The 24,225-nt window shown below is 34.8% G+C and overlaps 1 protein-coding gene across 1 annotated transcript in view; it reads right to left on the bottom strand.

Annotated features, from left to right (window-relative positions):
- LOC134675418 (forkhead box protein P1) overlaps nt 1-23,899 on the bottom strand; it is an 85,768-nt gene extending 61,869 nt beyond the window's left edge. The window contains exon 1 of the mRNA XM_063533663.1: nt 23,206-23,899. The gene's annotated coding sequence lies outside the window, so the exon portion shown is untranslated. The remainder of the gene's footprint in view (nt 1-23,205) is intronic.
- Nucleotides 23,900-24,225: the final 326 nt, after the last annotated feature.

Genomic DNA, 24,225 nt, shown 5'->3' with positions numbered 1-24,225 from the left:
CAACATTTGTTTACGGCCGTGTTGGCAACAATAAAACGCTGTTGATTCGGCGTGTTATAACAATCCTTGTTTGGGCCACGACCCGCCCGAGGCCTCGGGTTTCGATAAACAAGCAGTCATAACAATTGTGCTAGTTCTAACTAGCTACCGAAATAAACTGTCAAACGGTCGTTTGAAAAGTTCCTGGATTTGTCGCTAGATGGCGTTAAGCTGCATACAGACGTTCATTTTGATATTGGAGTTTTTGAATTCCGTTTAGTAATGATAGTCTTTAGTTTTGTGCAAAGACATATGTAACTTCGTATAAGGTTAATAAAGTGTAAGGAAAAAAACGTGCCTCGGAAATTAAGAAAAAGTCATTCTCGAATAGATGCCGCACACACCTTTAGCATATATATGCTCAGCTAGATGGCGTGACGACACTGTTTCATATTTAACAATTTTAACACATAGATATCAGTGAATGAACATGGATCAAAATGATATAAAAATTAAAACTCATTTATCAACATTTTCTTGATACTTTAATACATTTTCATTTTGAGTTTTAGTCGTGTGTCGATAGATGGCAGTAAATTTACTGTGACTACAAAATTTACTATGACAGGACACCCCTCTATACTATCTATCCTTTTTGGTTTTGTGGCTATAAAAGATGATTTGAAATAGTAGATTGTGTAACAAGGTAGCAAAATGACATATTTACACTTACACTACACACTTATTAAATCTATGTATTTACATACAATTAAAATTTTAAAATACAATTCCGAGCGTAGTGAGGGACTCAAGTGTTAACGCCCAAGGTGGAAATACGGACGTCTGGACGTCTTATGGCTGAGATGATGATGATGATGAAATATTGAAACAGCGGGGGTCGTGCCGTATCAAAAAGTCAAAGAGCTGGCGCAGGATAGGCAAAGCTGGAAGATACTTCACCGACAAGAGAATAACTCTTAAGTTAATGATGATGATGATGAATATTTGACACTACGGAAAATTATTTAGGATAGAAACTCAAAAACCTAAACTAGAAAACCGGAGCAAGATTCGTCACCTATATATTTAATTACACAAACGGGTCTACCGTGATATAATTTTATTGGTTTTACCTTTTATTCCGACGTTTCAGCTGATTTGCACCAGCTGTGGTCACGGAAAGACGGAAAGTGGCGGTGCAACTCAGCTGAAACATCGGAACTAAAGCTAAAAACAATGACGCGGTAGACCCGTTTGTGTAATTAAATATGTGTACAAAACGAGAAATTTTAAAGTGATGTCGTCACTTCTATGTACAATTATCTATTTATACATGGTGGGTCTGACCATGGGCTTTAAATCCAGGGCTTGATTTTACTCGCTAAACTTTTACTACGGCACCAACCCTAAAATCGAGGATTTTTTTTTTGGCTTTTCCATAGAAAACATCTACCTAATCTGATCTGATCAGCCAAAATGTATGAAAAAAAAAATCGGGATTTCGGGGTTGGTGCCATAATAAAAGTAGCTCTGTTTAGCGAGTAGAATCGAGCCCTGGATTTAAAGCCCCATGGTCAGACACACCCTGTATAACGTAGTTCGGCAAATATGATGATGATCATGAATAGTAGGCATAAGTTTATCGCAACACAACTCCTTATCTCGGTTGTTCTTTATTTACACTTCATCACATAAACATCTTTCTTTCGCTTATCAACTCGCTGATGTGATTCAGTTGACTTCATTCATTGGAACGATATTTAATACCTTTAGCAATGGGGTTAAACATTAGAGCAGCGGGTGGCAGTCAGCGGCCCGCGGGCCACATGCGGCCCGCGAACCTCTCACTCATGGCCCGCGAGCCTCCCGACAATTTCTGATAAAGTTATAAATACTAACAAAGTGCGGTCCGCGTCCACTTCGTTAACTGCTATGTGGCCCTTGGCTGCTAAAAGGTTGCCGACCGCTGCATTAGAGGCAAGATCGGTGGTCATTTCTCCATACAAATGTACTCGACTGTTTCCTCCGTGGTTTTTGTGTCGTTATTATTAATCTGTTTTGATTTTATTGATATTTTTAAGCGCTATATGTATAGAGAACTTATTAATCGAATGTGAGTAGTTTAAAAAAATAGAATAGGGTACGAAAATTAATAGATTGGCAACAAAAACAGAGCCTTAAAATATATCAATATGAGACAACAGTTTAATGCCGTACAGCTTTTGTTTATTTTTAGGCAGGTACCAAGTATTTATTTGGCAACTGAATTTATTACATTGGAGACCGTTTATGAAGCACATTTTAAAAAGAAAACGGCTATATATATATCTATTATTAAAAAAATTAAGTTCTTTTATACAATATCTTGTTTGGTCACTACACGGTCAACCTAACACGCTTCTCCTCGCTTCGCTCGTAATCGCACCTATCTTTTGGCACTTGCAGAACACCGTGATAACTGTTGAAATTAGTAAATTTAAAGACCCAGGTAATGGTTTAATTTTAAACAACCAAATTTTATGATCTCTTTACATTTTAGTTGCCAACTTATTATTTTAGACTCCAACCTATAAAATAAACTTCATTACTTGCCGTCATTCCTTCATGACACTCCCTACACTATCACGTCATTCCGTCAAAGTAATGTCAGTATTCATGATAGTGTCGGGGCCGTATATCAATTCAGTTCCCTAGAATTTTTTGGGTGGCTTGATTTTGCTGCCAAATTTTTTTAAAATATGATGATTAATTTTGAGGCTAATATAATATAAGTTTATTGGCGCTAAAATATTAATGCACAACCAAATTATATTATTATATGCCCAGTGAAAGTTCCTGTTTAATATTTTAGCTGCCCGGTTAATAATAAAGCCCTTTAAATATCGCAATTCCGACCAAATTGATAAGGACGCAGAGAAAAGCATGGTATCCGAGACTGATACCAATTAGCCCAAAAGCAACACAGTCCGACACAGATAATTTCATTACCATTTAGATTTCAAAATTTCGTTACGCTTGTTTAAGTTTTGGACAAAGACATATATAACTTCGTATAAGATGAATAAAGTCTAAGAAAAAAACGTGCCTCGGAAATCAAGAAAAAGTCATTCTCGGACAGATGGCGCACACACCTTTGGCCTATTCTCGGCTAGATGGCGTGACGATACCGTTTCATATTTAACAATTTTAACACATAGATATCAAGGAATGAACATGGGTCAAAATGATATAAAAATAATAAAATCATTTATCCATATATACACATTTTTTAGATAATTTTATACGTGTTTATTTTGAGTTTTAGTCGTGTGTCGATAGATGGCAGAAATTTTACAGTGACTACAAAATTTACAATGACAGGACCCCTCTATACAATCTATTCTTTTTGGTTTTGGAGAAGGACGCCGTCGAGTAATACGGAACCTCGATTTATCAGATTCTACGCAGATTTTTTTGCCAAAAAAAAAATTTGCCGAAATTATCCTTATCGCACTAATTTTAGGAGCCGGGTAATCACCTAAAATTCTCCAATGTGACCCCTGAGGGCCTACCGTGAACCACGTTCAACGAGTTGTCTCTCTGTCGCACTTGTAAATTCGTACGTAAGTGTGACAGGGAACGTGATTAACGTAACGTAAACGTGCTTGTTAGTTGTTACCCCCTTTTCAAGTCACTTTCAAAAGTCGGTTAAGTCACTTTTCAGTAGGTACTTTGAGGACAATTTCTTCTAATAGATTGAGATTGAGGCAGCTAAAAAATAAATACGTGTTTTTATTTTAGACTACTCTAAAATAATAAATCGAAATAAATTTGATCGGAGCCGGACAGGTGAGTTTTCGCCTTTCCTAGTTAGTAAAAACAATAGTTAATTTGTTTTACAAGGAGGCAAAGTTGTTGTTTAACCGTTCGTGCTATTATTGATACCCGAGCAAGCGAAAGATTCCAAAATAGAACCACGAGCGTAGCGAGTGGTTCGAAAAATGGAATCTTGAGCGTTGCGAGGGTTTCAAAGCACGAGGGTTACACAAAATTTGCCCCCGAGTGAAACACAAAATTTTTCACCACACCAACCCGAAGCAAATATTTAATGTAAATTATCAAACAAAATCAAACCAAATCAAAATCAAATTAATGTTATTAAAGATTTATCATCCAGGAACCATCATTTAAAAGTCAAGTTTACCAGCAAACATAAGAAACCAACTCAAAAGTTGCATTAGATTACTCTGCCTCACATGTGAATAAAATGCAATTTCGCTATCAGTTTTTGAAGTGCAAAGTAAGCCTTTCCGAGCTGGTGTGGTGAAAATAACATTAAAATGTACATTAAAATAACCAAATTATAAGTTTTGAATCGCGCGCCATCTATGACTTAATCTCCAAACTATAACCACAAGCCTCATACCAACAGACAACTTTAGTTTATTGGTGCCATCTAGCGAACTTAACCTGTACCATTTTTTCGTCACGAGTCGCGTCACGCCTGTTGCATTGCATACATGATGCCATTTCAAACGCCTACCAAGCTACTTAATCCAAGGCTACGGAAAAACTAGTATAACAGCGCTCTAGGACTACGCAAAGTTGTTAGGGCCGTAAGTGTCAGGTTATAATTGGTAATTTTGAAAAGTCAATTCACCGGTACTTGTTAAGTGTTAGGAATGTGCCGCCATTTTGTTTACACAACACAAAAGACCCTTGTTTGCTTTTCGCTAGACGTTTCCTGGTTGTTTTGTGTGTGTGCGTGTTTTCACAGCTGTATGTGAACGGTATACAAAAATGTTGTTGTTTGCGCGCCCAAGTCGGTAATAAATTCTGTTTTCTGTCTTTCGGTCGCTGAAAATGGAGTTATTGGATAACGGATGACACAAAGCTTTTTCATTAACCGCTGGTGGCAAACAAGCGTACAGTCGGCAACATAATGGTGTAGTTACAGACTGACAGCTACTATAATAGATGGATTGTCGAACGTTAGCCATCGTAGGTATCATAATTATATAATTAGGTATGTTAAAGTTTATCTTACGTAAACATCGCTTAAAGTAGTTCCAACAGAAGAATTAGGTAGCATAGCTGTGACGTTCCACGGCAAAAGGTACCTTAAGGCGGCTGGCGCTTACGTCGCACAGCGCCGCAATAATATTGGAGCGACGTTAATAATAGCGTAAGCGCCAACCGCCTTAAGGTACCTTTATCTGTGGGACGTCACAGCTTTTCGCAAGACCTGTAACTCACAGAGAAAAGAGCGCTGTGCAGATAATTTTGATCACCTCACCCGCTTAGCTACATCTACTGACTGAACTCCTTTATGCTTATCTCTAACCCCGATTCTCTATATCTTGAACCGTTTGGTTATATCGATTGATGTAACCGGGTAAGATAACACTATCTTCATATCAAATTTATCAAAAACAAATCTATTTGTATACAAAAATAATAATTTTTCACCTGCTTTTATGACGCAAATGGAGAGACACAAGTATCTCGGACGGATCATCGCATTAAAAATTAAAAAGAATAATTAGGTAAGCTATGAGTGGCTAAAAAATAAGTGCATTTCCTTTGCCAGGGAGGTTTTGGGATTGTACTGAGCAACTTTTACTATGGGACCAACCCCGAAAACGAGTGTAAAAATTTTGCTGTTTCATACATTTTGGCCGGTCCATTTTCTATGGGAGAGTCAAATTCTTTTTCGCGATTTCATTTTAATTTTTAATGCGATGATCCGTCCGAGATATTATAACTTGTGTCCCCGAGAGATGCCCGAGTGCCTTAGGTAGGTACATCATTTTGGAAAAGAGCTGATACTCATCAAACTACTAGATTAATTTCTATCAAACATAGCTAAGAAACACCGCAAGGAAACTAGCTTACTTGTAAAAAAAACGCATTCAAATCGGTTTATCGGTTGGAAAACTATAGTTCGTTTTTTTTAGCATTAGAAAGAACTTCGCAGAAGTAAGCTTGTGGTTCCAAATTCGGCACTTTCAGCGGTAATAATTTGAAGTAAATTATATGTATTGACCATGCTACATTAGATAATTCAATAATTATTAACAATTAAAGAGCCTGATAAAAACTGCACGCTTGCTTCTGTAGAGTTCTTTCTAATGCTAAAAAAAACGAACTATACGTTGCCCCAGACAGATAGACGGACATTGGCGTCAAAAATCCCTCTTTTTGCGTCGGGGGTTGAGAGCCATTGATTTTTTTGATGAATTTCTTAAGTTAGCTTGCCAGAGTATTATATATTAATCAAATAATCATGTAATACAGTTATTTCGATACAAGTTCGAAAATGGGAAATTCGCAACGAGTGGCGAATTTTAAAACACGACCGAGTGTTTTAAATCGACACGAGTTGCGAAGTACCTATTCGCACATTTTGTAGTACACACGGTCCTTTAAATTTTCGACGTAGTTACGTAATGTGCGTATTATAACATCTGGTGTCTTAATGTATTACCATATGTACCTAATGAATTTTTTTTACAATAAAAAAGATAAATGAATGAATTACAAGTTAATATCATTTAAAACAATTTGCACATACACTTGACGTTAATAAAATGTGCTAAAACAAATAATGTAATATAATACATGAGAATGGGTTATGTAAGGTTATTTGTTGCGGAGCGGAACAATGGTGATGGGAAAATGCTCGCGTTTCTTAACCGTAGGGATGGGACACGAGAAACTTAAGTGTCGATAAATTAAAAACCGACAAAAGTCTGCAGCGATTTTAATAACCCACGCAGTGCAAGTGTTATTTTTAACGTCAATCTTCTAGGAAATTATGACGTATAAATAACTACATAGTCTAACTCTAATTTCCATGATTTGTTAATGGGATCAACCACAAAATCGATTTCTTTGTTTCATTTCGGATTATCTAATGTCGGTGAAGTCAGTGGTCAGCTATTTTTGTGATTTTGGATTGGTTCTATACTTCCTATAGTAAAAGTTGTTCTGTATGCCATTCTGTGGGTACCTATAAGATTAAGGTATATAAAAATTAAGATGATTTTTTTAATCGTATAAGTATTTAATTGCTTTGCTTTTCAGTAGTGCTACGCCGTAGTCCGTAGCAAGTATTTCCTGTATTCTCTCTCTGTATTTATTATTTCATGTACGATTTACTGCTTCGACTAATAGTATGAAAAAATCGTTGTAGTTCTAGGATTACGGAAAACTGCTGAAGAAATTTGAGTGAAATTAATTCAGATTATAGATATCATATAATCTAGAATTCTAGAGTACTTACCTATCTAAACCTAGAATAACAGGATATGTTTGTACGAATAAAATATTGAAGAGAAAAGAACAATAATATGGATCTAAATGTTAGTACGAAAATAGGTAAATTATTGACAAACACTTCACTTATAACTTTAGGAACAAGTCAAATTCTTTTTCAAATAATACACGGTAGCTAAAAAATAACTGCATTCCCGTTACCAGGGAGGTTTTGGGATTATAGGTACTGAGCAACTTTTACTATGGGTCCAACTCCAAAATCGCTAATATTAAATTTACCCTCCCATAGAAAATGCCCGAAAATGGAAAATGTATGAAACAGCCAAATTTTTCGCGATTTCTAGGTTAGTCGCATAGTAAAAGTTGCTCAGTATTATCCCAAAACCTCCCTGGCAACGGGAACGCAATTATTTTTTTAGCCACCGTGTAAGGTAAACGTACAATCGACTGCTCGACATGCAATAGATGACTACTTGCTGTCACCTCTATTGACAATGACTTAAATTTTAAGATGACATGTACTGGGATCGCGTCACCGTACGTTTACCTTAAGGTGGCCACTGACGAGCCTTCCAACAGTCCAAATAGCGTGGCTGCAATCCAAAATCGGTCCGTCAATGTCAAAAACGTACAATGTTTAATATTAGGATGCCGTCCATTTGGATGAATCCATTGTAACGGCATTCATTTGGAAGGCTCGTCAGTGGTCTGCTTTATAATATGAAATGTTTGTGTTTGTCGATATGTGTCGCATCACTAGCGCACATTTTACACTATTTGTTTGCGGATTGCAACAACACCGACAAACAACGTCGTGCGAAAACGGCTTAATTTATGTTGCTTTTACTAGATAAAACTGTTTTACACCGCTATGAGTAACCTACAAGTATGAGCAAACTCTACTAGTTCACATGCATAGATAGTTATATCGTGGGTATAATGTTATGGCTCCTCTACACGATGGGCCAACGCCGGCCACTCCAAGGGACGCATTTATGCGTTAGAGGGAGCAAGTGATATTGCTATCTCATTCTACCGCATGGCTGCGTCCCTTGGAGTGGCCGGCGTTGGCCCATCGTGTATAGAGGAGCCATTAAATGTGGCTCCTTTGCTCCCCTCCCCACTGGGTAATTGTGTTCCAACAGTTTTTAGGGTTCCGTACCTAAAGGGTAAAAACGGGACCCTATTACTATTGTAAGACTCCACTGTCTGACACCAGGCCCCTGTTTCACCAACGTGGCAGGTGCAACGAATTGTAAAATCACTGTTGCTGACGTCACAGGCATCCATGGGCTACGGTTACCGCTTACCATCGGGCGGGCCGTATTCCTGTTTGCCACCATCATTGTATTATTAAAAAAAACTTTATGATATCGGAAAAAACAGGTAAATCTCGTGCTAAGTTTATGACAATTGTCACAAGAAACACTACAATTGTCACGAAATTCCGACATATAACTCATTACCTGTCAAGAATTACCTACAATTCTTCTAAATCTTTGACAATTGTCAGAAACTTCGCAGGAGAAATATCTGTTTTATTCCGATATAATAAAGTTTTTTTAAATAATACAATGATGGTGGCAAACAGGAATACGGCCCGCCCGATGGTAAGTGGTAATCGTAGCCCATGGATGCCTGTGACGTCAGCAACAGTGATTTTACAATTCGTCGCACCTGTCACCGATGTGAAATTGGGGCCAGACTGTATTTCATGAACCGTCATAGCTAGACAGTTGAAATTTTCACAGATGATGTATTTCTGTTGTCGCTATAACAACAAATAATAAAAAAGTACGGAACCCTCGGCTGGCGAGTTCAACTCGCACTTATCCGATGGTTTATGATATCAAAGCCTCGTTTAAGTGTACGTGATATAATTTTTTTAAATTATTATTCGAATTTTGGAGTAAAGAAGGCACATTTTGCACTAGTAACATAACCACTGTGTAATTGAATATCCGAGTATTAAATATGCCCAATCTAACTTTCATTTTTCGCCATCAGATAAATCGGAGCGGCCGAGGTGTTCAAAAATATCTGAATTCTGAACCCGCGCTTGTTCAGATATTTGTGAGCACCTTGGCCGCTAGGATATACCTACCGGATGGCGACTGTGGGTAGTATGGGTAGGGTACCTACCCCATTAATACATGCGTTATGTCAGATAGCGATGTACGTCACCGAAATTGGATGTTCAAGAAAAAATCAATGTTTACACACGTCAGCAGAGATAAAACTCGCTAAATATAGTAAAACAACTTAATAACAATAATAACAAAATAGTTATTCTCTCAAAGTTGTAACACGAACTGCTTTGCTTTAGAAATTTCGACCTTACTGCCTATACAAATAAAGTTTCAATTTCAAGGAAGCGCTGTGAGTTTTATGTGATAAGCTGAGAAAAAATCGGTAAAAAAATCTGCTTTTATAATTTGAACTCTTAGGTGATATAAATAAGGTGCATATTTGGGTAAGATAATGCACACGCGAAAATTATGTTAAGATAAACGTTACAGTTAAATAATATTTTAAATATGTTACTTATACTACTACGTTACGTATACTTATGTTACTTATACAAAAAATATCCCTTTTTATACGGAACGACACATTTTTTTGGACTTAAACCAAAGAGTTATTGTTTTTAAAGAGATCTAAAGTTGAGAAAATCGTGCCTAGTTTGACAGCTGAAAGAGATGGCGCTGTGCTGCGGCATATGGTTTGTGGCCACTGAATTGTTGAACGTCAACTATTGGCAACTATAGGTAGGTACAATTCCCACATAATGTACGGAGCTGTACAGCGCCACTTACATCAGCTGTCGAAACACAAGTTCGATTAAGACATTTTACACAATCACCAATGTACCTACTCGTAATGCCGACAACGCACTTACAACACAACCGCTCTGATCTTGCGGGTGTCCATGGGCAACGGTAATCGCTTACATGAGATCAGGCGATTTGTTTGCTTGTTTGCATCCTATATCATAAAAAACAATTAATATTAAATTGAAACATATAATTTAAGTTAAAAACATTTTATATTATACAGACCTTAATGGCAACATTAATTAAAACAACAATCGGGTATCTGACTTTTTCGCATAATCGTTTGACCTAATTTATAAAGTTTCGTTATTCATAAATATTGATCTCGTTATTAATATATGTTTTTTTTTTTTTTTTAATAGCCTAGTTTGTGTCCCACTGCTGGGCAAAGGCCTCCCCCTTCTTCCGCCAATATATGTTATTAATGTAAAATAATTGCGTATGATTTTATATATTTCACATGTCCTTGTTCCTGATTTTAACTAAGTTTTCCTATTTATTTACGTTAAATTGACAGTTTGTCATAATAAAAATAAACAAATTTAATTATGATTAATTTAGCCGTAAAAGTTTACTTAAGCCTTTATAAGGCAGAGGGAATATATTTACCACCTGATTTTGAACTTTATTTCTAAGTGATAGAGTTCAATTTTGCATAATTCCTGACACCCTTATGCCTTATAAAGAGTTAAAAGAAAAATACGTAATGAAATATTCTGTTAGTTTTAAGTATAAACTTAAATTAATATAACTATAGTATTTTTCAAACTGGAAGGGTACGCTGATAGATGTCATCTCAATACAATTTTGCGAGATTTGGAGTTTTATTACGTTATTAATTAATATTAATATTTCATTAATTTCAGAATTAAATTATTCCAAATACACTTCAATAAAACTTAAACTCTATATACATTTTTACACATTTAACATACACATAAAGAAAAAACCTACACTTGAAAAAAAACTAATTGGACAACATGTGCATCTGGTTCCAGTAGTAATATACTATATAGACTATCTTCCCGTCCTGCCACTGTTTCCAGGAGACTGTTATAAATTGTATGGAAATGACATCTATCAGCATACCTTTCCTGTTTCAAAAATACTATAATTTGCTACCATTAAAGTGTTACAATACCTTGAGACAATAAGTATGCTTGTTGTTTCTAGTTTTTCTTTCATAATTGTTTTTCTTTGAAGGCAAACTTGCGAAGAATTCCAAAAGTGTTTTAGGAATCCCGAATTAGATTATCTACGAATGGAAACTATACCCTAGATCTCGTGCAGGAAATAACTTTAGCTGTAGAAATAATTGATCTCTCCTGCAAACTTCTATGTTAGGGGCTCAAATATTTCAGCAGATGACAGGGAGTCTGCCTCACTATTGCTAGAATATGCAAGGGTGATAGAGACGCAGATAACGATATTTCGATTTTCCCTCCTCTGCTCGATTAAAGAAACCATACCTGTGTGCATAGTTTAAATAAATAACTTCACAAAAATAAGTCATAATTAGAAACGTAATAATTCCTACATGACTTTAGGCAACTAGATCTTTAGCCTGATTCAGATTTAACAAGTTGTTACGATTTGGACCTTGTTTTGATACGACCTTAAAGATCTCTCACACTGAAAGTCGTGCATTAGATGCACGTCAATCACCAAGACGATTCTCTAAGCGTATCAAAACCCGTTCAAAACCGTAACAAGTTGTTAAATCTCTGAATCGGACTCGTGATTTTTTCTTTGTATCGTATATTTATAAATTTAGTTGTATTTAGGCAATCAGATACGCGTGCTGCCGAATGTTAGGAAGCTAAAGGAGGTCGGAAGCATAGCTGATAGCTGCTATTTAGATTTCGAGGCCGCAGCGTTATTTAGGTTGTTTTGTTTTATCACTAGGAAGGCGCAATTTCGCGCTCAAGAGTAATAGCCAGGTTTTCAGATGCTTCAGTATGTAAATATAATTACTATCGTCTGTCAAGCCATTTTTGTCAGTAGACAAAGCGGCAAATTTAAAAAATATAGATGAGAAGGGTTGTTTTCTCATACGAAACTTAAATTTCGCGCCTTTTTGTGCTGACAAAGTTGTTTGACAGCCTATAAATATGTAATCCCTAATTTATATTATAAATGCAAAATGTAACTCTGTAGGTATGTTACCTTGTTACGCTTAAACCACTGAACCGATTTATCAAGATATATTATGTAGGATAAATCGCAGGGACAATACTCTTAGAAACGTCGGAGGTTTTCAAATAATAATTTGCAAAAATTCTGAAGGTTTAAATCAGTATCGTGTACAGATTCCTTTTATAAGGTTAGTACTAGTATTTGTATTTGTACCTTCTCACATTGACTATTTGTGAAAAATGTATGTTAGAGGAATCTAAATCGACGACAAATTTACGAAGAACACAAATCGATTTAATAAATATTATAGGACATTATAGGAAATTTTTTACACAAATTGACTAAGCCCCACGGTAAGCTCAAGAAGGCTTGTGTTGTGGGTACTCAGACAACGATATAATGTGATTTTGTCGTATGGGGTGGGAGAAGATAAACTTTTTATGAGCCGCATTGCTTATACCTTATACTCTATATGGCAGATTTCAAGAGTCTAAAACATTAAAGTTGTAAAGTTATTAAGAAAAAATAAGTTGTAAATGTATTGGACCCTCGGCAAATAGCTACCCTAGGTATATATGAACAGTCAACGGTAAAAATATGGGTGTACAAATCATTTCAAAAATATGTCCCATAACTCTTATGTCTGTGAATTAAGAACTATGGGACATATTTTTGAGTAAGTTGTCTACACCTATATTTCTACCGTTGACTGTACATAGGATTATCTTTTCTTAATACCAGAATTGCATAATCTGACGGATGGATTTAGCCGAGTTTGAAGTTAAGCGACTCATATGTAGATCATTAAAACTCCTATATGACATACTTAGTGCATGACTGATAAATTGATAATTAATAAACCAAAGTTTTTTAGGGATTTCATTTAACAGTAAAGCTTTCTTCATCGATGATAGCTAAAACTTAGAGAGCCGACCCCAATTAGAAATGGGACAAGGCCGGAAGAAGAAAAAGATGATGATAGCTAAAACTTCTCAAATCATAATCTGCACCCCTAGTGTAAATTTCATTCGATAGCGTGACGTGACACGTGACGTACGCGTTTGCTTTAAGTCTAATATTGTATGGGATTTTAAGTTTCCAAAACGTCCCGCTTCGCACGCTGTTAAAAATCCCATACAAAATGAGACTTTAACGCATACCCGAACGCACGTCATGTAATTTACACTAGGGGTTCGGAATATGATAAGACAAAATCCAGTGTTGCCAACTCGGATTTTGAAAAAATGCTAGACTAATGTGTAGATTATGCCAAAATTATGCCAAAGATTTTGAAATATGCTACAAAAATATGCTAAAATGTCACTTGAAATTAGCACATTCATTTTTCAAATTTGCCGCCTTTTTCTACTGAAAACATCTGCTCGACCAACTTTATTATAGTCCGTCGACGTCCATCCGTCCACAAAAGTCAAAATTCATATGAAAATATGAACCACATAAGGCGATGGCGCATTTTGTTGCTGCCAAGTTGGTGCAAACTTGGCTTAGACTAAATTATGCTAAAAAATATGCCAGATGTTAAATAGAAAATGTTGGTGCTAGAGCGAGTGAAAATATGCCAGATCTGGCATCATTTATGCCAAGTTGGCAACACTGACAAAATCTAGTGATTATATTCGAGTGAGCTATGCACTTGGACCATAATATAGGTGCTGTTAGGCAAATTTAGTTATTTACGAAATAGTTTTAGTTTAATTTATTGTATTTATTATGTATGTAATGTAATTATTGTAATGTATGGACCTTGTTATCCGAAATAAATATATTAAATAAATAAATATATTGACAGTCAGAGGTGAGTCAGGTTGTATTCTTTTGACAGAAAGAGGTATATGTGTCATTATACATACAAGTGACACAGATACCATTGTTTATTAGCAAAATATTGAAGATAAGAAAATGTATTGTTCACCCAAAGATTATGGATTAATTATCTTAGCAAAATAAAACATAAGAAACAGGCTGTTAATGTTAAAGGAATGGCGAGAAAACCACTCAAGACATGATGTTATTTGCTGGTTGTGTTTACGGCACTATACTACAGCTACTATCTTAAGACACATTTTGCGGATGATAGGTATATTAAGTATTTAACCAAAAACAAAGAATAAACGATACGCGCTTACGTACTTTTTTCAATAATAATGGCGAAATTGTACTTAAGTCAGGTCCCCACAGAAAACCAGCGCCACGGTTTGCCGCGGCATTATGCTGAGTGGGGATCCTATTTTAGCATCCAAATGTCTTTTATGTCTGCATGTTTTTCTTTTTTTTTATGTACTATGTTGTGGCCTTAATATATTTCTTCTTCTTCTTTCTTCTTCTAATCTGTTTATTCCTTTTATTCGTTTTTCATTATATAGCTATAGTAGAGTTTTAGTTATCTCGATCCACAAATAAAAGATAAATAACATCGAGATTTGTAGGTAGGTACCCAGAACTGGAACGCGACCAGGAATCGTATTTCATTTAAACACAGATTAGTTAAGCTAACCGGATATTGAATCACTATCGAGAAACAATGCCTTATTTAAAAACCACACCTGTAGTATTATGTACAATTTCAACATATACTGTGCATGTTTGTTGTGTATTTTTGCAAGGCTCGAACCGATAACGCTATCGCCGTCACGCCTACACGCACACACTGACGCAAACATAAACATAGCCACACATACGTGAAAAAAAAACATAGTTGATATAGTATTGTTTGTTGCTAAGTTGCCTAAAAAGAGGTATGTTTAAATAGCGCCTCGTTCTTGGTCCACGCAATTTATGGCGTTGTTTGCTTACATATATATGTACATAGTTGTGGCACCAAATTATTGTACCTACTTGCTTCTGCCCGCGATTCATCTGAGTGGAATGATGATAATGGTTAATAATAACTATCCTATGTTATTTCTCAAGCCTTAAACTATCTCTATACCAAATTTCATCTACCCTAGGTTATTGATTGCCCATACACACTTCCACCTCCATTTTCACCCCTCTAAAGGATGATTTCTGAGGTAAAAATTATCCTATAAAATATTTGTTGGCAATAGAGTTATTAGTACCAAATTTCAATTAAATCGGTCCTGTGGTTGAAGCGTGAAAAGGTAACAGACAGACAGACATACACACATCCGTTTGTTTCCACTTTTTCCACGACCGTCGAGTTTAAATCACACCTTTGTTTAACGACACCGTTTTTAATGAGGTCATATACCTATTTCGCTTTTACACAGTTAAAACTTTTTCCTTTATAAGGATTCAAATATTCATGAATAAAAACACATCAAATATTCAGGACTAAAGAAACACATTCAATATACATAGTATGTAGATATGTAACTTAACAAACTTACTTAGTTGATACGTAACGATACTAACGTTTAAGAAAATGTAGATAAAATTTAAATTTTGTATATGGTTGAAAAATAAAGTTTAAGTAGAACTTTTGTACCTACAATTTTATTAAACACACACCGCCTTTCTTGCTTGTCGGTTAAAAAGTGGTTAGATACTTACATTATTAGACCGTGATATGACTGATATGTAAGTAAGTACCCAGGTACTCACACACGAGATTATTGTTAAAACTATAACTAGTTTAACTAATTTCCTATAGGCGGAAATGACCTATCCATTGTTGTCAGATACCCCGTTTTTAATAACACGTAGCGGAGGTAAGTGCAACTGGACTAGCAAACCATAACGTTTAACATAAAATTTAAGTAACACCCGCTAATAAAATATTGTTTATGACTTGGAAACATTATACAATTTTCCTTTAGCATTTTCTAAGGTGTTAATATGTAACAATTTGTAATTGATTTTGATAATGTGTTGCTGGGGCATCGTTATGCGATTTATGAGTTATTCTTATAATAGGATATTTATTTTGACTGTATTTAAAATAAATTATTTTACACCATGCATGAAATAAAGCACCAGAAGATTAATAGAGAAGAGACGTCACGTCTACGCCATGAGTAAGCCCATTCATAATAAAAAAAAGGTACATATAGAGTTTAAAGATTAAATTTGTTTACAAGTGACATTGTTTAAGTGTTTAAAATCAAAAGAATAAAAATTCTGATACATTTTAGGTCACCTCTCTCGGCAGCTGACTGTACATATTTAATATTTTACTAAAATTTCAAATAAACCTGTTTATTAACATAACTTTATTTAATAAACAATATCTGGGAGATTGAGCTTTGCTCGGAAAACATATAAAAGCTCTAAAATGCGTGTTTTCCTAGAGATAAAAGGGCCCACAGGCCACAGATTACCAGTTTGCTGGATGATATCAGCCTGTCAGTTTTTCGGAGCTGTCAAATTTTGCGTTTAACTGACAGGCCGATATCGTCCGTGGTAACCGGTGAGCCTCTTAAGACCTAGATCGGTTTTCGCCCCAAAAACCCCCATTTAACAAATTTAATCAAAATCGTTAAAGCCCTGTCCGAGATCCCAGAAATATACATATAATATATACAAGAATTGCTCGTTTAATGTATAAGATAATACCAAAAAATTTATAATATACATATAATATCGATAATATACAATATCAACTCAGACATACTTTCTACATTTAAATGTTATTATTTTCAAGGAAAAGTTTTTATAACTTAACAATCACGTTTATTACATATTAAGTGCATGAGTTGATCATTGCGAAACTGAGAAAACTTGTCTATCTATAATGACTTTCATCTAATTGCTTTTTTATCATTGAAAAAATACTACAGATAGATTATAATATAAGAAGAAGTCATAATTATTATTGATAAATTACTTATATTTTATGAATAATTGATGTCATGATGTGTCTGTTCATCTTCGCTCAAGGACGGAATATAGTACAGTGAAACCTGGATAAGTGAGATCTCAAGGGGCGAGCAAATTTGTCTCACTTAAAGAGGTTTTCCACTTACCCAGGCTCCCAGTTAGCCAGGTACAAATAAATTTCTGTCTCATTTACAGAGGGGTTCCATTAATAGAGGTGAGAATAGAGTATATTTCAATCACAGAGGTGGTTAATAGGGTATTTAGTAATTATCTTTAAAAATAAATAAGGTAAAATAATACTTGTCCCTAAATATTTTTTTAGTCTGTTTAAATATTTTTTAAATTAATTTTGAATGATTCTCCAAAGGATAGATATTTCAAAATTAAATTAAATTTGATACGGACTTCAATGCGTATTAGAAATTTAATAAATGAAAATTTGTTTTTTCGTGTTACTTATCAAAATTTCAGCTTTCGTTTCGATAGTTTTAACTACTTACATAAATTAACTAAATCAAACTTGAAGTTGTTTAGACACAATTAGGCAAATGCGGAATTTGTGGATTGACTAAGAGTTAGTAAGAATACGGAAATTGTTCAATTAAGTCCAAGTTAGAGAGGTCATAGATTGACGTTATCTCAGATACAGAAGTCAATTCCCTATAAAATTCCAAAAAACAATTAGGAAAATGTAATCTTATAAATATAGTCTCAGTTAAAGAGGTAAAATACACTCTCTGTCTCAGTTATAGAGGTAAATGTGACTATAAAATCACAATAACGAATCCCAGTTATAGAGGTTCGTGTTTTCTCAGTAACAGAGGTAATTCAGTGCTAAAGTGTCGGGACCGCACCATGAGTCCCAGCTATAGAGGTTTCTCACTTATCCAGGTCCCACTTAACCAGGTTTCACTGTATTAGCATAAAGGGGCCCACAGATTACCAGTTCGCCGGACGATATCTGTCTGTCAGTTAAACGCAAAATTTGACAACTCCGAACAACCGACAGGCTGATCGTCCGGCGAACTGATAATCTGTGGGCCCCTTAAAATAAATGACATATCTTGCTTAACTATTTTTGTTAAAAATTATTTCACATAAATTCTTGCGATATTTATTATAGTTTAACTGCTAAAATGTTATGTGAGTTAAGTTTATAATGCATAATAAACACGCAAGTACATCATTATTTTACATTTAAAATTGAGTTCAATAGCAGCCCTGTTTTATGGTATTTTAATTTAGATATCCATAGGTAGTTAAAAAAAAATGTAATCATGTAATGTCACTAAGAATATCTTGTTTCTTTTTGCCGAGAATTATCACTACCATTTTACAGCCATAAACAAAGCATTTGAAAAACTGTATACCTAGTAATTTTACTGATAAATCTTAAATACATATTCAATTTTTTTTCTTCACTGTTTTACAGATAAGAGCTTAAATTCAAGTCCATATTCAAAGCTCCTAGTTAAGTGGTATAAGAAAAAGCTCAACATTGGGGTCCTGATACCCTTGTTTTTATAACTCCATCCCCTTTATTTGCCTTTCCCAGTCTCGTCGAGGGTCATATTTGTACTCGTTATGTAAAACTGTAGGTGTATTATTAGATGCTTATCTTAATTATGTAAAAGATATAATATATTAATCGGAAATAAATGCCTAACTTTAATGTCTTTAATAGTGCATCAGACTTGTTTACTTGAATTCACTTTTTTAATGTTATTAATTACCTAATCGAAATGATAAGATTATCTACTAAAAACATAAATGAGTAGGTAGGTAGATATTATTTTGATTGCCTATAAACATAGTTGTTTATTTTCGACAACTGCTACGAAAACGCCGTCACAATATAATTGCCAAAATTTGAGTAACTAGTACACTACTTACAACACTGACTTGTTTTAGTAGGACTGATATTATTATTATTTCATAATCACGTCAATCACATTATCAATTATAAAGCCAAAAATATAAAGTACCTACCTACCTACAGTGTAATTTGAGATGTATTGCATTGTTATTGCTGCAAAGTGTCATTCTATGGAACTTGCTAACTATATAAACAAAAGTCACTAGTAAATTCATCATTAGGAGACAATTTCAATATGGCGGTTTGTTTACATAGTTAGCAAGTTCCATAGAAAGACACTTGAAATGAAGGGACCACTAACAGCCCAAAATTTTCCCTCAATTTATTTTATCAACGGTGACATATTTTTAATGTCGTTGTCAGACAAGCATATGGCCCGTCTGATGGTAAGCAGTATCCGTAGCTTATTAACGCCTGCAACCCTAGAGGAGTTACATGCGCGTTGCCGACCCTAACACTCCGCAAGTCCGCACCCTCGTTGAGCTCAGGCATTCTTTAAAAACGACGAAATATTGTTAAAAAAATGTAAATCTCCTTATAACATGCATGCTTCAATGGACGAACACACGTAATATCTACTAATTTTCATATTTGATTTTGTATGTTTTTAACAAACAGTTGTTGCTTGGCTACATTTTGGATAATAATAATTAGCTTGCTAGAATTAATTATTCGCTAAGTTTAAGATACGGATTTCCTCCTAAATTGTCCTAACAAAAAAACAATAAGGTACCTATATTTGTGTATAGTTTAAAATTTAAATGATACTTAACCCGGTTTAATAGATTATGCCAAGCAATAGGAAAAATATATTTTTTTATAAATAAAAAGCTAATTAACCTTATCCTTATTTGGTAGTTAGCAAATTTTAACGCACACAAACTCACACAAACAATCTAAACATTGATTTTTTCCACATTTGTTTTAAATTTTTAGACTAATCCATGCATTTAATTTGATTTTATTATGACTAATTGTCAATTTATAAAATAATATTATTATTATAGAATAGTACTAATTTTAACCGTATACCGACTTAGTAATTTACATAGGTACCTAGTAAGAGCACAAATCTTACTTGCGATACCTTCTATTCTAATTAATTCACCAGAAAAATAACATTTAATTCCTAATTTAAAAAAATACATACAAAAAAAACAGATTAACATTTCGCTAGGACAATTATGCAAAACGTATACCCGTTTTTAGCCTATTTCAATAGGTAAGTCAAGTATGATATAGGTACATTAGGTACAATAATTTAAGTCGGTTGTGGATATCCTAATTAAAAATTTGGTGTAAGTAGTTTTATATTTTGTATTTATTAAAATTGCATGTGTTGACATGATTTAAGTTGGTATCTAATAAAAATAAAATTATGGGTCTGCTTACAAGGCATACTATGCATAACATTAAAATAATGTACATAATTATAATAGGTAACTTATAGGTACTTTGGTATCTTCTGTCACATGTAACTTTGCAAATGGTAAACTAGATACCAACTTAATTTTATTTATATTTAATATATTGTTTCTCTAGTTTATATTTTATTCGTTTTATCAAGCTTAGTAGGCTGAGCAGTTTAGCACGCATACACCGTAATAGAGTTAGACCAAGAAAAGCCTGCAGCGATTTTGACAGCCAACAATTCCAGTATCTCGCGCGCGAGATAGACCATCCGTCTTATTCTAACTGTATTAGTTAGATTAGGACGGGTAGTCTCTCTCGTGCTATGCCTACAGTTCGCCAAATTCTCACAAAAGTAGACAAAAACTATCCAGTTTACAAAACAAACACTAGACTGTTGTTTTGTCCTTTGCTTACTTTACTCTATTGTTCTCCCTTTGAATCCTGAAATAACCACAATTTTTCCTATTTTTTAACTTTTTGGTGAGGGCAAATTTAATTTTCTACAATCATGGTTACCCTGCAAGACCCAATTAATAACCATAAAACCTCTTTAACCGTAATGACAGCATTTGATTACGAAGAAATAAACTGTCAAACTTGAGTGAGATACGAGTTTTCAAAAGTAACCAGACCGTGATGACAGTGATGACAATCAATTTGACACAGAATATCAGTAGTTTAGTATTCTAATTGTAGGGTGACCATGCGTGTCGTAAATAAATTTATTAATTTTTTTTTCAACACGAGTAGAAAATTAACGTTAATCTCACTAATACTGATACGAAACAGTTGCTTATAATTTACAAAAGGCGCAGTCTTAGTCCTGCTCACGTCTCCTGAATCACCCTGTATATATTGAAGAAAAAGTGGCCAAGACCTCCAGTGGTAATGGCCAGAAGTTTTTATTCCTAGTCCAAAAACTCAACAGGCACCATGAAAAAAATGTATTTTCTTTTGATTTTAAAAATTAAGATAGAGTCTGTGTGGAAAGAGAGAGGCAGAGTCGTGGAAAGTATGGGATCCAATAATTTCCACGAAAACATTAGCTATTATAAACATAAGCTACTTTAAAGAAATATATAAATTTGTATTTTGAAATTAAAAAGTGGCAGCATTGTAGTGTCGTCCCGTTCTCTTATATAAATTAATTTGAAAGGGACAACACTACAGTGTTGCCACTTTTTAATTTCTACTCTTTTTTGCCAGGCTGTATTAGTAATTCAGTTCGCGCTGTAGTACATACAGTGTTGCCAACTCCGATTTTGAAAAAATGCTAGACTAATGTCTAGATTATGCCAAAATTATGCCAAAGATTTTTGAAACACCTGTGCTAAAATATCACTTGAAGTTAGACACTTAAAACTTAAAACACATACATTTTTCAAATTTACCGCCTTTTTCTACTGACAAGATCTGCTTGACCTTATATAGTCCGTTGACGTCCATCCGTCCACAAAAGTCAAAATTCATATGAAAATATGAACCACATAAGGCGATGGCGCATATTGTTGCTGCCAAGTTGGTGCAAACTTGGCTTAGACTAAATCATGCTAAAAAATATGCCAGATGCTAAATGGAAAATTCTGGTGCCAAAGCGAGTGAAAATATGCCAGATCTGGCATCATTTATGCCAAGTTGGCAACACTGAGTACATATTTTACCTATATAACGCGGAGTCTGTGTCAGATAGTCAGTGGTAGTTTGTGGTACCTAGAGTTAGACCAAGAAAAGTCTGCAGAAATTTTGATAGCCCACGCACTGCAAGTGTTATTTTGAAACATCAAACTTCTTTGAAACGTGACGTATAAATAACACTTGCACTGCGTGGGCTTTCAAAATCGTTGCAGACTTTTCTTGGTCTAACTCTAATTGTCTGATGAATTTTAAGTAACACATATTTCATATCTACTTAAGTAAATACGGACAAGTAAAAGTAACACACTTTTTAACACCCGGAAGAATTGTACGATTGTCGCTGTATATTTAGCGGTAATAACTATTAAATAACAGTCGACATTGAGTTAAGTTCTTTAAACCTCATAGTGATTTGTGCCGTTTTGAAGCAAAAGTTAAATGTTATAACTGTTGTCAGTTAGGAAATATGTAGAGCCTATATGATGGTATGATGTCTTTATCTTTCGTGTAAATATGGCGTCTGTTTCAGTTTATAATTAAAAAAAAAAATTAAACTGTTTATTTTAAAAAAGAATTAACATTCCATTAGCTTAGAACTAATCTTACATTTTTAAGATTATTAGAACTATTCTCAAAGTAATCTTCGATTTTTTAAGCAAAGATGGTGAAAATAAGCCTACGGCTTTCTAGTCGACACTAGGTTGACACCATCAGACGTTACTGGGTGTCACATGCGATTTTACTTTTTTTTAAGTAAGACGTAACGGAGATGATGATTGACTATCATACAAAATTAATTAATTATGTAAGTAAATAAGTTATATACCAATATTGAGTTTAAATTAAAGATTTAGATTGTTCTGAGAATTCAATATTAATTTGCATTAAAAAAACACGCCAGACAATATTTACTTTGCATAGCTAATTCGGCAGTGGCGTGATGTGATGACAAAAATCAATAATTATAGATATCAGGCTATCGCGCGTGGGCAAACAAATGGAGCCATGCTCCGCGCCGAAAGCCTTTGACAGCCCATATCCAAATTAAAAAGTCGACTCGTCAAACTTTTGTCTTCGCCTAAATACATGACAAGTAACTCCCTCGCCTCCCCTCTTAAACAAAGTGACAATAACTCGCACACGCACACAAAAATGTTGTTTGTACAACACGCACACTAAACCGGCTAGGTATTCGGTTTCCCGCCACCGGCACTGAGCACTCACACAAAACACGGAGAACAAACAATACAAACACGAACACAAGTTTAAACTCACCTCAAAATAAATCCATTAGAAAACACACTTGTTCAAACAACTAGCGCTTAGCCTCGAAAACGCGTTGAAAAAACACTAGCGAGCATCCGATGTGTGCTCAACACTTTTCCAAACTTTCTGTATAACCTACTTCTTGCCTTCCCGCCAAAACTGACATTCGAAATTTAAAAGTTTAAAAACTCGCGCCGCTCGCGCTAATGTTCAAAAATAGAACCGGTTCTCATAAAAATGACTTTTTTTTATTTCGCGAATTTATGACAGCTAATTTATAATTTTTATAATCACTTCCGTGTAGTAAAAACCAAATAAAGTCCAAAAAAGTCCGAGCACATTTATTAAACACACGTTGCGCGCAAAAATAAACTATGATTAGCGGCTATTAAAATTCGCGGAGACAACCGGCACCGGCCAGCGACAATGCGAATAGGTTATAAAAAAAAACATAAATAAAACCTCACGTTCTATTCAACAAAGTGTTAACCAATAAAAATCGCGAATTTGTTTACCGCGTCGTTATTTCGGTCGTGCCGATATTAATAATTATTCGTGGCGAGCGCACATCGACGCATAGTTGTCGTTTCATAAAACGTGCGCGTTAAAACTGAGTCGAAAGGCTCGCCGTGTCGGAGCATAGCGCCGAATAAAATAAACAACAATATACCTAAATAAGCGGCTCGACGGGAGCGGCGGTGTGTGCGGCGGTGCGCATGTGTGAGTGTGTAAACAAGGGGCACCGCGGCAGGTTTGACACCCATGTAGTTGCCACTATGAAAAACTTGCAAATGACATGTCAACATCTTTTCGCACTAGTGCTCGGAAGGACAGACATGTAGCATTAAATCTCGTGCGAATACTCTTTTAGAAGTTGATGTCGAGAAATGTGCTTAGATATTTTGCAACTTCAAATTCAAATATATTAAGACAGTTTACTTTTATGTATTACCTATATACTAGAAAGAAATTATGAAGAGAGTTGAAATACGGAAAAAATTGCGACGCAGTTTATTCTACTACTTCACT

Source organism: Cydia fagiglandana, chromosome 22 (genome assembly GCF_963556715.1).
Source record: "Cydia fagiglandana chromosome 22, ilCydFagi1.1, whole genome shotgun sequence".
Taxonomy (NCBI): domain Eukaryota; kingdom Metazoa; phylum Arthropoda; class Insecta; order Lepidoptera; family Tortricidae; genus Cydia; species Cydia fagiglandana.
Note: the sequence above shows the minus strand (reverse complement) of the source record. Positions and strands in the feature narration are given on the sequence as shown.